This window comes from Lolium rigidum, chromosome 6 (assembly GCF_022539505.1).
Source record: "Lolium rigidum isolate FL_2022 chromosome 6, APGP_CSIRO_Lrig_0.1, whole genome shotgun sequence".
Taxonomy (NCBI): domain Eukaryota; kingdom Viridiplantae; phylum Streptophyta; class Magnoliopsida; order Poales; family Poaceae; genus Lolium; species Lolium rigidum.
In genome coordinates, this window is record NC_061513.1 from 232,106,977 (window position 1) to 232,125,485 (window position 18,509).

Below are 18,509 nucleotides of genomic sequence, written 5' to 3' on the forward strand. Positions count from 1 at the left end.
AGCACGCAGTTCAGCCATTAATCTTATATTCTCATTAATTCTAACTTGGATGGCATTTGCTGTAGTAACAATTTTATTTTCAATATCCATATTAGGCATAACTTTCGATTTCAAAAGATCAACATCAGAGGCAAGACTATCAACTCTAGAAACAAGAATATCAATTTTATTGAGCTTTTCCTCAACAGATTTGTTAAAGGCAGTTTGTGTACTAATAAATTCTTTAAGCATAGCTTCAAGTCCAGGGGGTGTATTCCTATTATTTTTGTAAGAATTCCCATAAGAATTAGCATAACCGTTACCATTATTATAAGGATATGGCCTATAGTTATTACTAGAATTGTTCCGATAAGCATTGTTGTTGAAATTATTATTTTTAATGAAGTTTACATCAACATGTTCTTCTTGAGCAACCAATGAAGCTAATGGAACATTATTAGGATCAACATTAGTCCTATCATTCGCAAGCATAGACATAATAGCATCAACCTTATCATTCAAGGAAGAGGATTCTTCAACGGAATTTACCTTCTTACCTTGTGGAGCTCTTTCCGTGTGCCATTCAGAGTAATTAACCATCATATTATCAAGAAGCTTTGTTGCTTCACCAAGAGTGATGGACATAAAGGTACCTCCAGCAGCTGAATCCAATAAATTCCGCGAAGAAAAATTTAGTCCTGCATAGAAGGTTTGGATGATCATCCAAGTAGTCGATCCATGGGTTGGGCAATTTTTAACCGAGAGATTTCATTCTTTCCCAAGCTTGAGCAACATGTTCATTATCCAATTGTTTAAAATTCATTATGCTACTCCTCAAAGATATAATTTTAGCAGGGGGATAATATCTACCAATAAAAGCATCCTTGCATTTAGTCCATGAATCAATACTATTCTTAGGCGAGAGATAGCAACCAATCTTTAGCTCTTCCTCTTAATGAGAAAGGAAACAATTTTAATTTTATAATGTCACCATCTACATCTTTATACTTTTGCATTTCACATAGTTCAACAAAATTATTGAGATGGGCAGCAGCATCATCGAACTAACACCGAGAAAATTGCTCTCGCATAACAAGATTCGATAAAGCGGGTTTAATTTCAAAGAATTCTGCATGTAGTAGCGAGGTGGAGCAATAGGTGTGCATAAGAAATCATTATTATTTGTGCTAGTGAAGTCACACAACTTAGTATTTTCAGGGGTAGCCATTTTAGCAATAGTAAATAAAACAAACTAGATAAAGTAAATGCAAGTAAACTATTTTTTTTGTATTTTCGATATAGCAAACAAGATAGTAAATAAAGTAAAACTAGCAACTAATTTTTTTGTGTTTTGATATAAGTGCAGCAAACAAAGTAGTAAATAAAGTAAAGCAAGACAAAAACAAAGTAAAGAGATTGAGAAGTGGAGACTCCCCTTGCAGCGTGTCTTGATCTCCCCGGCAACGGCGCCAGAAAATATGCTTGATGGCGTGTATTTCACACGTTCGTTGGGCAACCCCAAGAGGAAGGTATGATGCGCACGAGCAGCAAGTTTTCCCTCGGAAAGAAACCAAGGTTTATCGAACCGGGAGGAGCCAAGAAGCACGTTGAAGGTTGATGGCGGCGGGATGTAGTGCGGCGCAACACCGGAGATTTCGGCGCCAACGTGGAACCTGCACAACACAACCAAAGTACTTTGCCCCAACGAAACAGGTGAGGTTGTCAATCTCACCGGCTTGCTGTAACAAAGGATTAACCGAATTGTGTGGAAGATGATTGTTTGCAGAGAAAATAGTAAAAACAAGTATTGCGAGCAGATTTGTATTTCGAGTATTAAAGAATGGACCGGGGTCCACAGTTCACTAGAGGTGTCTCTCCCATAAGATAAAAGCATGTTGGGTGAATAAATTACGGTCGGGCAATTGACAAATAGAGAGGGCATAACAATGCACATACATGTCATGATAAGTATAGTGAGATTTAATTGGGCATTACGACAAAGTACATAGACCGCCATCCAACCGCATCTATGCCTAAAAAGTCCACCTTCGAGGTTATCGTCCGAACCCCTTCCAGTATTAAGTTGCTAACAACGAGACAATTGCATTAAGTATGGTGCGTAATGTAATCAATAACTACATCCTCGGACATAGCATCAATGTTTTATCCCTAGTGGCAACGAGCACAACACAACCTTAGAACTTTTCGTCACCTGTCCCGGTGTCAATGCGGGCATGAACCCACTATCGAGCATAAATACTCCCTCTTGGAGTTACTAGCATCAACTTGGCCGAGCCTCTACTAATAACGGAGAGCATGCAAGATCATAAACAACACATATGCAATAACTTGATAATTAACATAACATGGTATTCTCTATCCATCGGATCCCGACAAACACAACATAGAGTATTACAGATAGATGATCTTGATCATGTTAGGCAGCTCACAACATCCAACAATGAAGCACAATGAGGAGAAGACAACCATCTAGCTACTGCTATGGACCCATAGTCCAGGGGTGAACTACTCACTCATCACTCCGGAGGCGACCATGGCGGTGTAGAGTCCTCCGGAAGATGAATCCCCTCTCCGGCAGGGTGCCGGAGGAGATCTCCAGAATCCCCCGAGATGGGATCGGCGGCGGCGGCGTCTCGATAGGTTTTCCGTATCGTGGTTTTTCGCCTCGGGGGTTTCGCGACGGAGGCTTTAAGTAGGCGGAAGGGCAGAGTCGGAGGGCTGACGAGGGGCCCACACCACAGGGCGGCGCGGGCCCCCTCTTGGCCGCGCCGCCATGTGGTTTGGCCACCTCGTGGCCCCACTTCGTATGCTCTTCGGTCTTCTGGAAGGTTCGTGGCGAAATAGGCCCCTGGGTCTTGATTTCGTTCAATTCCGAGAATATTTCGTTACTAGGATTTCGAAACCAAAAACAGCAGAAAACAGACAATCGGCACTTCGGCATCTTGTTAATAGGTTAGTTCCAGAAAATGCACGAATATGACATAAAGTGTGCATAAAACATGTAGGTATCATCAATAATATGGCATAGAACATAAGAAATTATCGATACGTTGGAGACGTATCACTTATGAAGTAACAACTAGAGGCGGTGTTTTTCTACCCAGGATCCTCTATATCCTGAAGGGCATCCCAAAAGAGTTGAACAAGATTCTCAACGAACTAAAACTAGTGCTCCTTCTAAGAAAAAGAAAAAGAAACATAAAACTGTTGTAGAATCCTCTGAGCCTGTTAATGATCCTAATAGTATTTCTATTTCGATGCTTGAAGCCGAAAGTGGTAATGAACATGATAAAGATAATGATAAGAATGATGCTTCTGATAAAGAAGAGGTTGAAGATGAACCTGAAAAGCATGCTAAAAATAAAAAGTATACTAAAGAAGATTTTATTGCTAAGAAACATGGTAATGAAAGTGAACCTTGGGTTCAAAAGCAAATGCCTTTTCCTGCTAAGAAACTAAAATCAAAGGAAGAAGAACACTATAATAAATTTTGTGATTGGATGAAACTTTTGTTCCTGCAAATCCCTTTGACTGATGCTATTAAATTGCCTCCTTATTCAAAGTATATGAAAGATATTGTCTCTAACAAAAGGAAAATTCCTAATGAGGAGATTTTCACTATGCTTGCTAATTACTCTTTCAATGGCAAAGTTCCAAAGAAGCTTGGCGACCCGTGTATACCGACTATTCCTTGTTCCATCAAGAATAATTATGTTAGAACTGCTCTATGTGATTTGGGAGCAGGTGTTAGTGTTATGCCTTTTTCTCTTTATAAGAGATTTTATTTAGATAAGTTGATACCAACTGATATGTCTTTGCAAATGGCTGATAAATCTACTGCTATTCCTATTGGTATATGTGAGGATGTTCCTGTTCAAGTTACTAATAATTGCTTAATATTAACTGATTTTGTTGTGTTGGAAATGCCTGAAGATGATAATATGTCTATTATTCTTGGGAGACCTTTTCTTAACACCGCAAGGGCTGTTATTGATTGCAATAAAGGAAAAGTTACTTTCAATGTTGATGACAAGGAGCATACCGTTTATTTTCCCAAGAGGATTGATAAAGTATGTGGAGTTAATACAATTTCTAATTTGAGAACCATCAAAGTGGGAACTATTGATTGTCCTATATATGAGCCTAAGCAAGGTTATCAAAGTATTATGATTGGATCCATATCAATTCAATACAAGGTAACATGATTGATTTGAGGTTTATTTCTTCTTATGTCATGTAAGATTTATTTGGTGGCAAGACTTGATCAACCTTGTTAACAAGTACATTTTATATGCATAGAGGAGCTAAACAACATTTCTTTCTTCCTCCACTTGTTTTACTTGCTGTAGTACTGTTTGTTTTGCAAGATGCTTTAGATTGATCTCCACTTAGGCCAAAAGCCTAAGCTTGGGGGGAGGTATACCGGCATCACTCATTCATTGTATATTATAGTTCCTGGATACTTGTACATGCTTGTTTAGCTTCTTAAAGTGGTTTTCTAATAAGAGGAAGATGATATTTGGGGAAGTGCTGATTGAAAACAGATTCTGGACTGATACCAAAAAAATTCTCAAAAACAGCCAGAACGTTATTTTACGAAGCCAATTTTTGTGCATGTTCCCCAGGTTGTTATCTAACTTTCATTAGTTGAACACTTTTCGAGCTGAGAAGCGGAAGAATTTCTTAAAAATTGATTATTGTACTGCTGTCAAGTTTGACGAATTTCTGTTGCTTTGTGTTTATGTGACTCTTTTAGTTTTCATCTTCTTGTTTTTGCTTTGTTTCTTTTCTAAAACACAAAAAGACCAAAAATATTTCTGTTGTTTCTCTTTACCATTTGTTTCTTTTGGTTTCTTGCTCCTATTTTGCTTTGTTTGCTATCGTTTGTTTGCTATAAGAAAATCCAAAAAGATTTTGCTTTGTTTGCTTGTTTCCTTTTGTTCTTGTTTCCAATTCGAAAACACCAAAAATATTCGCTCTTCTTCTTTGGTTTTGTAAAGTTCATTATGGAGTTCATTGGTCTTCGGTGGCTGGAGCTTGGCTTTCATTTCATATTATTCAAGCTACACAAGTGAAAGGCAATAATGACGATCTACGACAATTCGACTGTGGTGAGAGGCTGGTATGAACTCTATTTGTTTTCATTTTTTACATATACTCATCCATGTGAGCATGCTTAGTTGGTTCATGTGAGGTATATGTCATTTAAGAAAGTCAAGTAGTTCATGATCTCTCATGCTTAGCTCCAATTTATTAATATGAGTAGCATATCATAAATATTTGCTTGCATTGGTTTATTCATAGATATGTATGACATTGTGGTATCCTCCTCTGAATAATTCACTTGAATCAACTTGGCACATGCTCACGCATGCATATGACTGAACAAAAGTCAATTAAACCTCGATGATTTACTTTACCTCAGAGTTCTTGTATCACTTTTATGCTTCCGTTAATTTATTTTGTCGCAAGCATGGTTATGCCGGTTATTGCTCTCTTGATTGTCGCTTCCCAGTCTATTGCTAGCCTTCACTTGTACTGAACGGGAACGCTGCTCGTGCTTCCAAACCCCTGAAAACCAAGTTATTCCAAAGTGTCCACCATAAATACCTATGCATGGCATTTCAAACCATTCCAAGTAAATTCTCATGTGCTACCTTTAAACCTTCAAAATTATACACTATATAAAAGCTAACCCCTTCTGCCGCGATGGTAGAGTTTTGGTACCTGATTCGTCCTCCGTCTATCCAATCAGGCATTGACACGTCCGGTTTTTACTGTTCACGTGTTACTCCAGCGGGAGTCTATTTCGTTTTCTTTTCTTTTATTTCCCTTATATAGTTCCTATTTACCGGGAGCAGGCTGGATCCACCGGTAGATCCTTCTTCTCCGGGAACGTTTATCCCGATTGTTTCCGGTTCCTGCGCATTGCTTCATCGATGGGTCCCGTTAATCTCCGGTTTTCCGATTTACTTTTTAGACTCGATCAAAGCGGTGAAAGCGGTGCTACTTGCCCACGATACGATCGGGTCTCTAGAATTTTCTCTCTCCACACTTCTCCATCATTCCTCCACCGCCTCCCTCCCTAGCCGATCTCCATTCATCGCCCCCTCCTGGATGATTTCCACCTCCACCTGCACCCTCCTAGGAGCCGCTCTTCCCAGCCGTTGCTCCTCTGAGAGTTGTGCCAACAGGCCGAGGAAGATGCTGACGCCAACAGGAGAGGACGCGCGGAGCAGCCGGATGGAGTGGTGATCGTGCCTTGCTGCTGTGGTCCCGCCTCCTCCCGGCGTACGCTACGCAGGCCTCAGGCACTTCAACGATGTCCAGGTCGATGCGCCTCTTCCCTCTGGTTTGTTCACTGTATCACATCTTGATGGGTTTTTTCTCATTACAGATCATCAGGCCTTCTTGGCGAGTCCACATCCTGATGGTGATCATGCCCAGCGCCGCTCCCTCTAGTTTGTTTTCTGTGTTTTATCCCTGTAATTCACACCCTGGTGGTTTTTCTCATTGCACATCATCAGGCCCTCTTGACGAGTGCACACCCTGGTGGTGACCATACCCACGGCTGCCCGGGAGGTAGGCCTCCTTCTATCTAGCCTCCTGCACCTTTGCATCGAGCAAGCAGGGGCATCTGGACGAGGACTATGAGCAGGCGGGTGCTCGACCATGTGCATATGGATGAGGACCTTGCTCCAGGGATTGAGGCGGCGGGCCACGACTTGGCCACGTTTCCATGCGGTTGCGTTCGCCAAAATGGCAAGCAGCTGCCTGCAGGTCATCAAATCTTGCACCCGCGGCCACTTTTCTCCACTTTGCTGCAGGTGACAACATGTACAGGAAGCACTGCCACTTTTCTCCACTTTGCTGCAGGTGACAACATGGACATGAAGCACTGGCATACGGAGAAGGCCTGCCTCCGGTGGAGAATAAACTTGTGGCTGCCACTCTCCTACTCCTCCAACTTGCCTCCGCCGTTCCTTATTTGTGTTTTGATCTAGAAATCCTTCAGCATATGCGATGTGTATTGAATCCCTCCTCCTGTCTGTTCTTATGTTGCACAATTGTTGCCGTTGAACTGTAGGGGAGACTCTTGCCATAACATGGCTTGATCTGCACAATCAAATGAGTAGAATGCATTATTTTTATAATATACTCCTTCTGTTCCTATTAATTGACTCTGATTTAGTACAACTTTGTACGCAATCAGAGTCAATTAATAGGGAACGGAGGGAGTATCATTCAGGTGTGCTGTAGTGGATATGAACAATGGTTCACTTGGCTAGCTAACTGAATTCTCACATTTTTTACATCCTCCTACTGTAGGTGCTCCTCCTCAATTTTCTAGATGAGCTGCGGCGCTGCTGCCTCTCCTCCTGCACACCCAAGGGCGACTACATCTTCCTAATGCTGGTGAGCAAGCACTCCATCCCCATCTTGCTACTCTTTTTAGATAGAACTTCCAAAGCATGGATTAGAGGCTAAAGAGTTCACGAATCTGTTGTAAAAGAATATGGTAGTGCTACACCATTCACATGTAAAGAACTGTCAAGGTATCAGAATGAGTTACGGTGATGCCTTTTTTGAATCAAGGTATAATTTTCAATTATAAGGCTTTAAAAGGAAGAGGTTCAGCAGGACCAGTTAGTATATTTCAAATGGTGGTTTACATCCATGTTATGTTTTTTATAATGAGAAATTCTCTATTGTATAGTTTGAAACTGTTGCCTTGCAGGTTATCTAATGGGATTTTTATGACTAGCAGAGTATTTTTATCTGCCTGTGTTGCATTGTTGACATGAGAAATTCAATATTTTTGAGTTTCAGAGGTCAACAACAGGCTCAAAGGTTAAAACATTGAACATGCCTATTGTATGCCTGCTGGAAGATAAATCTGGCCTGTTCTGAACAACAAGCTTCTATTGTCATTGTTTTCGTCGAGGTTTATACACTATACAAAACTACTTGCTGGGCACCTATGAATTTATCTTCAAGTATGGTTTGTGTCTCCATCCCTTTATTTCAGGAACATAAGAGCAGTTTCTAGGCTGCACCATGAGGGTTATGTCTGCAATAGCTGTTGAGTTACCAGTATGGTTTTTGTCCCCATCCCTTTATTTCAGAAACATAGAGCAGTTTCTAGACTGCACCATGAGGGTTATTTCTGTAATAGTTAATGAGTTTCGCACCTTTTGTGTTCCTATTTTTTTTATTTTTTTTCATTTGTTAGCAAATTCTACACAACATTTTTACGGAACTATACACCAAATTACTTCTTGATGCTTTTACCGTTGCTATTTAACTTATTCTATTTACTTCTGCCATTTTTCCAAGACCTTAATGTGTGTTGTGCAGTGTTCTGCTGGATTCTTCTGTTGGGTGACATCTTGATTCGAGTTCTCTTCCTACACCTGTCGATGTGAACTAGACTTCATCATCATTATCGCGAGGTACTATGTTTATTACAATTATGATCATTTACTCTTATACTATCTGAAGTGTTGAGTATCTCTACCATGCATCTGTAATAAAATACCAGGCTGAGATTTTTTTTACTCTTCCTGGGTACACCCCTTTTTTCTCAAACAAATTTGCAACAAAAAAGGACTCTAGAATTAGCTTGTGCTTGATTCTCACATCGAGTGCCGTTTTCGCTGTGTAGTTTGTCATCTTTGTACCCGAAACAACACTTTTAACAATTCTGGATGTCGGGGACTTTCAGTATTCTGAGAGAAAAATAAGAGTTTAGCATTCTACACTAATCATATGAATGCTTATTACCCCTCATTGCATGTTTCCTTTTACATCTACCGGTGTTCACCTTCACAGGAGTGTTAATATTGCAAATTGGTCCATATGTTTTCAAAATTTATGGGGTAGCCGCTCACAAGACTATTTATTTGCTTCCTCGAGATGATGACCCTACATTTCTACTCCCAAGAATGCTCAGATATATATTTATGATACAAAAAACGAATTTTATCATATAAAGAATATATTTGGTGCCAATGGGGATGATAAGGAGAAGATCACTGAGCTAGATGATTAGCTGCCGCCTCCTACTCTGCGTCCACGACGGCAGAGGGAATAATTGGATTCTCCTGAGTTGCAAGGTGAACTCTCGCCAGCAGTGCCAGCGCAGGGAGACACCTGACCTTTCAACAGTGGATTACTATAAAACCTGTACTTTCTATTACTACATGTTACATGCACTGAAGCTCAGCTATGTAGTTCTACATGTGTCCCTATTCTGTGCTATTAGCTGTTGCAAGTAAGATGTTATGCAGACACCTTATCTGCCAACATAGATATGCTTGCCTTTCAGTTTAAATCAAGGTTATTGTAGGTCAGACCATGCTTAGGCTGGTTATATTTTCTCTTTATGGCCCTATTTCTGTGTTGAGTTTTTATGAATTATCCAGAGTATTATTTTTTGTTGCCTTACACGATGCAGCAACTGATTATTTGGCAATTATCCAGGAGCAGGAGTGCATGACTATATGCAGGAAATTCATTTTTACTATTTGCCGGCATGAACTGTGAATATGTGTCATTAAGGTTGATTCTGGCAGTTGATGGAGTTACGAATGCAGCTTAGGTTAGGTGAAGTTACATCACATTCAGTGGCTCATTTTTCTGCCTTGTGTTACTCTACCTTTCATTGTTTTCTGTTTTCCAGGTTGCCGCTATTCTAGAGGGTAATGTTTCCCAAGTGCTGCTATGGTAGGTTTCTGGATACCGATTGATGCAACGATTTCCATAGGTATGCACAGAGTAAGCATTGCTTATTTAAATTAACTGCAGGGCTTAGGAACTGACTGTTCAAGCCTAATTGGAGGACCCAGGTGATGCTCAGACAGCTAAGTTCAGATATCTACCGATGATAGCTGCAAATATTGAATGCTTAAGAAACCTGCAAGAGTTGATGCATCTTTAGAAAACACTATCTACATATAGTGCAGTTATGTTAGTTATTTTCATCAGCGTTTTGTTCCATAATATGATGTGGTCAGTAGTTCCACTTGTGCATCCCATGTCCTTTTGTGTATATGCCGTTCCATCGAAAACATCTGGATTTGGTTTGATGGGACATCGCTAGCTGCATCGATTCTATACATAACACAGCAGAGCATGTTTACCTTACATGTGTGACGATGAGTGGCGTTGACCGAGAGGACAGCCTCTACAGAAGGTTTGCTTCACTTGCTGTGTTGCCTACCGATGTCTCTTCTTCCGGAGCCGAGCACTTCCGCTTCACCTTGAACATCGAGGTCTCTGTTCGCACGGCCAGGGCGGTTGTGCTCTGTAGAAATTATCTCTATCAGCATCGGATCCCCACACGCACCCGCCATTACCGCTCTCAGAATCTTGCCTCCTGCTCAACCGGCATAATGGCCTAGAGGAAGCAACAAATCTCGATTGATTAGAGGAGGAAGCATCAGATCTCGACTGATTAGAGGAGGAAGACGATTAGGAGAAGCTCTACCAGCCCACATCACCATCATTTTGCCATAGAAAAATGAGTTGAAGAGAAATGGCTCTGGAACCACATAAACGAGAGCCGGAAAACAAGAGGAAGCAACAGATCTCGATTGATTAGAGGAGGAAGCAACATATCTCCACTGAGTAGAGGAGGAAGACGATTAGGAGAAGCCCTACATCCCACATCACCATCATTTTGCCACAGAAAAATGAGTTGAGGAGAAAAAGCTTTTGAACCACATAAACAGGAGCCGGAAAAATGACAGAAAAATAGATTTTTTTTTCTGACATCAAAAATAGATTTTCTTTTTGAGCCAAGGCGAATGAAGTATCTGTGCCGAATCTATTAAATCAGCCTACTGTACGGACGGTTACAACTGAGTACGAGGCCCATCAGAACAACTCTAACCGAACCGGTTACAACTGAGTACGAGGCCCATCAGAACAACTCTAACCGAACCGGTTACAACTGAGTACGAGGCCCATCAGAACAACTCTAACCAAACCCGTAAATGCCGCCGGAATGCGTCGCATAACAGAGTCCGAAACGCTGGCCCGATCCGATCCATAAAAGTTTCTCTCCTCCGACGAGAAATCGTCGCGTCGCCAGCACCGTTTCGCTGCACCTCGACCTCCCCATGGCTAGCCGCGGAAGCTCCGCTAGGGGAGGTGGTGGTTTGGGCGGCGGAGACTCACCGCCGCGGCCCCCCGTTTTTCGCACGGAGGTGGAGCGTCGCAAATGGAACCATTCGGAGGGCACGCGCAAGCGCAGCACTCGCCGGTGGACGAACTGAGGCCTCACGCCCCGGGGAAGCTCGCGCGCTACACCAACGGCGGTGAGGGCTCCTCCTCCGGCGAGTCGTGCCGCCCCCTTGCCCGCTTGTGTACGATAGCTCGGAGGAGAAGGAGGAGGGGGAGGAGGACGCGGCACTGGCGCGGATGCCTCTCTTCTCCGCTGGTGACTACGTCCACGACGACCAGGAAGAGGACGCCGTCATCGCGTAGGTGGCGGCCGTGTTCGAGGCGGAGGCGCGAACACGCCGGCGCCAGGAGGAGCCCGACGTCGTCCGCCAGGTCCGCGAGTACGAGGTGGCGCGCCGAGAGGAACGCATCTACCGCGTCAAGCTCGAGATCGTCGAGCTCAACTCGGAGTAGGAGCTCGACGCGTCCGCCGCCTCGCCTTCCTCCACCACCACCTCCACCACCGCGCATAGAGGCCCTCGGGGCTGAATTTTAGTCAAAATTAGGTCGTGCGGCGGTGGCTATTAGTTAATGTTCGTTCTTAGTCGAAATTATTTTGTGTGATGCTCAATCGGAGCATTAACTATCCTCTAAATATGTGTTTATTGATGAATTCTCCCGTGAGAATTAAATTTCATTTTTTCAATTCTTATTTACACTTTCTATTCTGCGTGAGTGCAAAATCAACTGAACAAACGTTTTCGGGAGAATGAACTCACCATTTACAGTTTTGGTGAGTTAGTCTCTGTTAGTTCTCCTCTATAAGCGGCTACGGAGTATTTTCCTTTCTACTCCGTGTAATTGTTTAAAAAAAGAAATTAAACAACTTTCTTGGCAGCATCGCTTACATCATCCACTATCTTCTTTCACTTCGACTCAGTACTATCATAGATTTCTATTTTCATTTAAAAAAATGTACCGCTACAAGCCTACAACAAAAAACGTCAGCATTTCATCTCACAGCTAAGTTGCTAAAAATCCATCAACTACAGTCAATTGACCCTTTTCTAATACACAACTCTCTAAGTAATGAAAAAATATGCTAAAACTAACCAAAGTCAAATATGAATACCCAAAACATACCGCCACAGGCACGGCGTGCCGCCGTGCCGAAACTTCCTAGTACTTCTCAATTTGTGTCGATGTTTTATAGCTCATGAGGAAATATGTGGTGTTTATCTTTCAATCTTGTCGTTTACTCCTGACAGACTTTCATAATGGACTAGTGGCACATCCGCTTATCCAATAATTTTGCAAAAAGAGCTGGCAACGGGGTTCCCATCCCCAATTAATCAACTTTCATTTATAATTCTCTTCACATGTTTTGCTCTGATTTATCAGTAAGCAACTTAAATTGCAAATAGACACTCCTCCATGGTATGTGATTGATAGAAGGCACCCGAGGATTCGGTTAGCCATGGATTGTGTAAGCCAAGGTTGGGGGGAGTGTCATCCATAATGAACCTAAAATATATGTGTAAACAAAAGAGAAGAGGGATGATTTACCTTGCCGGTAGAAATAACGTCCTTCATGGGAGCCGCTCTTGAAAGTCTGGTTGACGAGGTAGTTAGAGTACCCACTATCATTCGTTGACAACAACAAACACCTCTCAAAATAATTTTACTCCCGTTTTACAAATGAAAAGCTCTAGCACATGTTAATCCCTGCTTCCCTCTGCGAAGGGTCAATCTTTTACTTTTACATTGAGTCACCATCCTTTTTTTGAGCACTTTCTTGAGAGCACAACTTGTCATTCTTAGTATAATATGCTTGTCCCAAAATGTGATTAACTGTGGTATAACTTTGATGCTTTTATCTTTGATAATCTCTACTTCCAGTCTTCCCATGAACTTCAAAGGTGCCCGAGCATTTATGTTTTGCTGTACAAATACGGGCAAGCGAGATACCACTTTATCATATCCTTCTATGAACATTGCAATCTTGCTGATAGACATGATTCATGATGCTTATTATTAATTTGTTGGTACCTTTTCCATGATTGACATAGCTATTAGATGACTTTATTTTCATGTATCTTATTATGAATTGCCTAAGTACTTGTCCATATCATGAGAATATTTACATCATATGAACAAATGTGTTCGTGAAAGTTCTTTTATCGCAATCAGTTGTTAACTGAATTGCTTGAGGACAAGCAATAAGCTAAGCTTGGGTGGAGTTGATACGTCCAAAACGTATCTACTTTCCCGAACACTTCTGCTATTGTTTTGCCTCTAATTTGTGTATTTTGAATACAACTAACACGGACTAACGCTGTTTTCAGCAGAATTGCCCTGGTGTCTTGTTTTTGTGCAGAAACTCAACTTTCAGGAAAATCCCCGGGATTAATTCCAATGGGCCTATTTTCACCGAAGATTAACGGAGCCAGAAGGGCAGGCCAGGGGAGGCTCAGGGCCTCCACACCATAGGTCGGCGCGGCCTGGGAGGGGGGCGCGCCGCCTTATGGTGTGGCCCCCTCGGCCAGCCTCCGACGCCCCCCCTTTGGACTACTTAACGTCTTCGACCTAAAAACGCACGGGGGATTAGACGAAATCGCCAGAAGACATCCAGAACACCGCCGCCATCGCGAAACTTCGTCTCGGGACCAGAAACTCCGTTCTGGCACTCCGTCGGGACGGGGAATTGGAGGAGATCATCGCCATCACCACCACCGACGCCTCTTCATCGACCAACCATGTTTCCCCCATCCATGTGTGAGTAATTCCCCCGCTGTAGGCTGAAGGGGATGGTAGGGATTGGATGAGATTGGTCATGTAATAGCATAAGATTGTTAGGGCATAGTGCCTAGTGTCCGCAATTGGTACTTTTATGATATTGTTGCAACTTGTTATGCTTAATGCTTGTCACTAGGGCCCGAGTGCCATGATCTCAGATCTGAACATGTTATCAATTCATGATGATATTCATTGCTTTATGATCTTACCTGCAAGTTGTATACACGTATTGTTGTCCGGAACCCGAGGCCCCAAAGTGACGAAATTGGGACAACCGAAGGGGAAGGCGGTGATATGAGGATCACATGTGTTCACGGAGTGTTAATGCTTTGCTCCGGTGCTCTATTAAAAGGAGTACCTTAATTTCCAGTAGATTCCCTAGAGGCCCGGCTGCCACTGGCTGGTAGGACAAAAGATGTTGTGCAAGTTTCTCATTACGAGCACATACGACTAAATATGGAACAAATGCCTATTGATTGATTAGTACTTGGATACCGTTTTATTATTATCTGCAAATGCCCAACCTTGATTGTTACATGAGTTTCTCTCATCCATGCAACGCCCGTTCATCCATCCCTGTGCCTACAGTATTTTAATCCTGCTGTTTACTATAATCATTACTGCTGTCTTTGTTACACTAGCTGTCGATATTTCACTACTGCTACTGCTATAAAACTGTTACTACTGATAAACTCTTCCGAGCAAGTCTGTTTCCATGTGCAGCTGAATTGACAACTCCACTGTTAAGGCTTACAAATATTCTTTGGCTCCCCTTGTGTCGAATCAATAAATTGGGTTTTACTTCCCTCGAAGACTGTTGCGATCCCCTATACTTGTGGGTCATCAGGGCCCGAGGGGCATTTTGGACATTTCCAAAATACCCATTTAAGTGAATGTTTCTAAGAATTTTATAAAATGAATAAAAGCTCTAAAAAAATAATTAAAAATATGAAAACTGCTCAGCATAAAATGCTCTATCAGAATAAAATATAAAAAGGAATTTTTGAATACAAATAAAAATAAGTCATAATTTGATGAATATTTAATTCATTAAAATAACCCACTCTATTTTTAATGATAAAATAAGTCCATAAATACTTTTGGACTTTGAAAATACCTTGACAAAATTTCAAGGTAGTATTTTACCCTAAACAGAGTATCCCTAAATCATTCTTAGTATTAACCTCTTACATGAAATAATAAGCATCGAAAAAGGGGGGAACAAACCCTAAAAGCTGAATCATGTATAATTGCTTCTTTAACCATTGCCCTTATCGGACAATGATGCTATTTTTCAGCAACAGAGGACAAGGGTCAGTCCACACCATCCAACTACAACACTTTGCAGTGTTCATGCAAGTTCATCACTTGCTCATGTCATTTGAGTATTTTTACCAAATTACTTGCAAAGTACTATGTTTATCACTATTGCATAAAAAGCAAAACCACTATTTTCATAACTATGAATATGACTAAGTGGTGGGCAATGGAACCATGGATTGTGTTGATATGGTGGAGGTTCCTTTGCAAGGGTTTATATCCATCTAGGATTAAACAACAAATGTCGTCTAGTGATTCTTGTGCCGTAAAAAACCGTGTTAACCATAAGATCTGGAGTGGGACGGAATAGTCAATCGTATTTCCACCTCTTGTACATCAACGGACGCGCTTTACCGTAGACACTTGTATTCCAAGGGGGAAAGCGGTAGGCTGGGGAAGCCATAAGTTCCGCAAGGCATTGTCCGTAGACACTTGTCGCCCGAGGAGCAGGCGGTAGGCTGGGGAAGCCATAAGTTCCCCACGATATTGCGGTCTATGAGGGGTTGCATCTACCGGCGAAGGAGTTTGGTTTGATCCCAGATTGTTGTCGTGGTCGGGGGCCATCCTTAATTGGTATAAGTACACCGACGAGGACCCAGGGTCGGGGATGCAACAAAGGGTGGGTCTGCGAGGTAGCAGAGGAATATGATTGGCTATGACCTTATACCGGGCCTCACACCAAAGGAAGTGTGTACGGGAAATCTGCCCGGTTGGCACCAAGGTTAAGATCTCTTATGGGTAAAGCAACACACCTCTGCAGAGTGTAATGAATCGTGACCTGTCACTCCCTGTTCCGGGATTTGGAACTGCGAACGCTGCCGAAAAGGAACTCCATGAAGTTCTAGTAAACCGGTGAAGGCTGACGGACATAGTTCTTCTGAATAAAAGCAACCTCTTGAAGAAATGATTATCAAACCCTGCATTGGTATTAGACTTTCTGGTCTAATATCGTAGCTAGTGCATTAAACACCTCTTTTCTATAATGAACTTGTTGAGTACGCTCGTATTGATACCACTCTTAAATCCCCTGCTTAGATTGTCTGAATCGACTTGAGGAGGGCAACGACGACCCCGAAGGAGCAGAAGATATCTGCTATGAAGAACCAGACCTCTCCGGAGGTATAGAAGGAGTTGACTACCTCATCGTCTACGGAACCGGGAAGGGTTCCGGAGGAGAACAAGCGTAGACCTATCAAATAGTAGTAGTATCCGAGCAGTGCGAACTCTTAGTACTTAACTGCTCGTTGAGAATAAATGTATAACCTAGTAAGACTCTTATATTGTAAGTTGAGTCGGGTTCGCCTCGAACCCAGGAGTATTCCTCTTAGGACCCAAGAGGAACTCCGAGATGATATGTACATGTTGCTTGTAATAATAAATGAATGAGTTATGGACCTGCTATGTTCTGTTGTACTACTCTGAGGGATGTAATATTTGCGGATTGGTACTTCGTGAATTTTATATCAATGACTGACATACTACAACATGCAGTGGTATGCAGGGTCACCATAGGTTCTATCAACTGTCGAATACTTTCCAATCACGTCTAAAGATGAAGAAAATCCCGAAGAAGGTGGTTCTACTGCCAATATAGAATCTTGTGCTGAGATAGCTGGAGATGATGAAGTCCTCAAAGGAGAAATGATCCTGCTAATCCCGAAGCTTCTTCTGTAGATCATAGAACCCTTGACGATGAACTAACCGATACAGCGGAGTCGAATCATGACAATGATGTTGATCGTGCTCCCTTTGTTCATGCAGCTCCGGAGAAAACCAGCGTCCAGCCGCCAAAGAGGCCTTTCGGTGGCTTTGCGGACGACGATGAGTGGCCCCTTGATTTTAAGTTTCTTCTACTATTCCCAAAGTTTCTTTGTATTCTTGTTTTTATCTTAACAATTTGTATGCATGTAGTGATGAGGGCTTTATAGATCCTCCTTCGAAGAAGGTGAAGGCTAGCCCCAACTGGCCAACTGCGGCAGCATCCGAGGCTTTCGTTCTGCCAACAACCGCAATAGTCCAACATTCGACTGCTTCTTCTCTGTCGAAGGGAAATGCGGTTCCTTCGGTAGCTGCCATTTCCCCTTCTCCCCGCGAGGAACCCATAAGTATTTCAACTTTTTCTTTTCTTGATAATGGTTTCCCCTCTTCCAGCCCCCGATTCTACATTCGACTGCTTGCAATCGAGTGCGACTCAGAAGGTGTTTGATTTTAAGATGATGATGTAATACTGCTCTACCTCATCTTCTCTTCTCTTTATAGGGCATTCAAACTGCCATAACCATCTTGAAGGACTTTGCCTCTCAGTTCTCTTCACTCCAAGCCGATAAAGCTCGGCTTCAAGAAGATGTGTTGTCGATGACTTCGATGCTTGATCAAGTAGTGAATGTAGCTGCTACCGCTCGTCAGAATGCGGACTCTTTGAAAAAGGAGCTTGATCAGCTGAAGAAGAAGCTGAAGGAGGAGGACAAAGAGAAGGCCGAAGCCCAAGCTCAAAGGAAGGAGATGTAGGATCTTCTGCACAAATCCACCTTGGCCCTGCTTGGTAAGTTTGCAGTTATCTTTTACTTAGCTTTATTGGTTTTCAACTGCTGCTCTTATTATTTGCAGAAGCTGTCTATATTCCTTCTAATTCCGTAGGCAAGCTCCCGGTTGATTCTTCTACCGATGCTATCTCTTTGGCAATCGAGTACGGCGACCTCGTCCGAGTTCTTCTCCAGAAGAACAAGGCGGTCATGTCGAGACTTCACGCCATGATCTTCCCAAAAGCGGATCAGCAGAAGACACTGGGGCAGCTGACCGACACTTTCTCTGTCAACACCGAAGGCACCATTGAGGTATTCAAACGTACCTCGCATACCTACGGCGCTCTCCTTGCTTTCCAGCTTCTCATGGGGCATGGCTTCAAAGCCAAGATGGAGCCTCTGATGAAGGAGCTGTCGAAAGATCAAAATGGGCAGGCTATAGACCTTAGCCTTTTCAAAGTATCAGCATGCAAATGCTCACTGCAGCTTCTTGAATTGGTATCGGCTAATAAACCAGCTGCCGGAGGAGCTGCCCCAAGTTTATCGACACGAACTCAAGCTCCCTGAATTTTTCTTTTACCAAGTTTAATTTGTCGTTTGCTCCAAACAATGCCTTTTCTAAGGCTTTCATTTGTAATGAATTCAAAGTAGGCAATGTTGCCATTTTTCCCTTTTCAACTGCGATGTTCCTGCTTCTGAATGCGC

At 42.4% G+C, this 18,509-nt stretch overlaps 1 long non-coding RNA gene across 2 annotated transcripts; it reads right to left on the reverse strand.

Moving 5' to 3' along the window:
• Window positions 1-5,530: 5,530 nt before the first annotated feature.
• Window positions 5,531-10,743, reverse strand: LOC124660267. 2 transcript variants are annotated; one of them, XR_006989826.1, is made up of 3 exons: window positions 10,490-10,743; window positions 5,728-10,399; window positions 5,531-5,571 (listed from the first exon to the last, which is right to left on the reverse strand). It is a non-coding gene; the product is annotated as an uncharacterized LOC124660267 (long non-coding RNA). The 2 variants fall into 2 exon arrangements; XR_006989825.1 differs by lacking the exon at window positions 5,531-5,571 and having other exon boundaries at window positions 5,600-7,116; window positions 7,306-10,399.
• Window positions 10,744-18,509: the final 7,766 nt, after the last annotated feature.